The following is a 1,893-nucleotide window of genomic DNA, read 5'->3' on the forward strand; positions in this document are numbered from 1 at the left end:
GGACAGAGATGTGTGGATTAATGTTATTTTTATTTAATTTTGTTTTTATTTTTGTTGGCAATGTTCTAGCAATATTAAAGCATACATCAAACAGCCATCTTCCAACCTCTTCTGCAGCTAGAAATAAGTTTTGAACTCTTTCCGCTCTCCCCTCCTCCTGCTTCACAGCAGGTGCTCATGTCCGCAGACGACAGGCCCCGCCCCCCCACCGTGAGAGTTGTGCGGATTTTTTGCAAAATCTACAGATTTTTGAGGTTTTTTATACAGGTACACGTCCGAAGAGGTTGACATGTATGTTAAAGAAAGTTTGTGTAAATAATTTCACCATGAACTACTTTGGAAAAATCGTACTTTCAACTGGCGGGGGGCGGAGCTAACGTAAACAAAAGGTTGGGAGGGGGTTTCCATGGCAACTTATGCAAAGCAGCAGGTTCTGATCAGAGCTGAAGAACAGGCAGATCTGACATGGTGAAATTTCATTATCTGAGATTAATTTTGTGRATTAAATCAAATGAACATGTTTTGTATAGCCCACAGATGCTCCACCTCAAATGACCTGGACCTTTAGAGGCGTGGTCATAATGATGTGGCTCATCAGGATTATAACAAGCTAATAAAGTTTATTAACTTGTTGGTTAACTTGTTCTAGGTCTCCTTCAATAATGTTGTGCATCCCTAATAGTATTTCTGTGTTTTTTTATTTCACGTTTAGTCATACGCGTAGTACTTAAAACATTGTTTCTATGCAGGAAACACCACAAAGAGCTCAGTTATTGTTTGTTAGTGGTGCCCAGGAGTGTGATGTTTCGTGCTTAGTCAAAGTTCAACACGAAGCGTTGAAGTTAATTGCATCTCACTCTTTGATGACAGCTATAACTCTCATGTGAAAATGAGATGGACACCCCTGCTTTAAGTGCTGACAGAGCACAAGCAATAGGCATTCCCTCAGTGACTGCTAGATCTTTATTTATGCAGTGCTCCAGTTTCAGAGCAGTATACCTTTTCAACACGTTTAGCTTGTCTCGATGCAGGTTTGGTGTCCAGACGACCCTGGACCCACCGGAGACAAAGTCTCCTGAGAGCCTGCAGACACACAGCCAGCCTGGCCTAGAGGGAGAACGCTGGGGGAAACTTTAGCCTACAGAAGACTGCATTCAGTGGGCTGCAGACTGCACCGTCATGTTGGCTCCTTGTGACAAAGGGGCGCCTGTGTGTATCAGCGTGCGCGTATCTGCAATAAGAGCACACTTCAATTTATATTTCTCTCCCAGTCACACACACCAGAGTTCCACCGAGTTCACGTCAGAACAGAGAAAAGGAGAAGCCTGAGACTCTGCTGCGACTTGATACGAAGCAACGTACCAGCAAGCAGAGCTGCAGTGGCTCTGCAACCCAACGGTGACTCAAAGCCCACCCCGCAGTATTAAAGTCSTGTTCTAGTGGTAATCACACGCCTGTGATAATCCTGCCCACAAAAACATGCGCCGCAGTTCTAATTTCTACAGGGGCGAGGCTGTACGTTTGTGAGCACGTGTGTGGTCTTTGTCGTGCCCAGACCCTAAAATCCCTTCAACAACGTTCCTTATCCTCCCCTCAATCGGGTTTGACTTGCCTTACTGAAGTCCTCGGAGTCAAAGCATCATGCTAAAAATCAATATATTCAGCAGAGAGAGGATGAGATGATCCCTCCTCTGAGTGTTGGCTAATCCCTCGTGTTTTTAATCCCACTGAAACAGTCACAGGCTAAATCCACCACCTCTCAGATTTACTGGACTTWAAGTGTTGGGCTGTTTTTACAGAATGGACAAGGATTCCAACAACCTTCTGKAAACAGAGGAATCAGTTGAACTGAACAAAACCAACAGTGTGTAAGAGATGAGATGTTTGGATTTG

The 1,893-nt window shown here is 44.4% G+C and overlaps 1 protein-coding gene across 1 annotated transcript in view; it reads right to left on the bottom strand.

Moving 5' to 3' along the window:
• fam20ca (FAM20C golgi associated secretory pathway kinase a) overlaps positions 1 to 1,893 on the bottom strand; it is a 42,573-nt gene that overhangs the window by 7,286 nt on the left and 33,394 nt on the right. The gene's annotated exons all lie outside the window — the stretch shown is intronic.

This window comes from Austrofundulus limnaeus, unplaced genomic scaffold (assembly GCF_001266775.1).
Source record: "Austrofundulus limnaeus strain Quisiro unplaced genomic scaffold, Austrofundulus_limnaeus-1.0 Scaffold120, whole genome shotgun sequence".
Classification (NCBI taxonomy): Eukaryota; Metazoa; Chordata; class Actinopteri; order Cyprinodontiformes; family Rivulidae; genus Austrofundulus; species Austrofundulus limnaeus.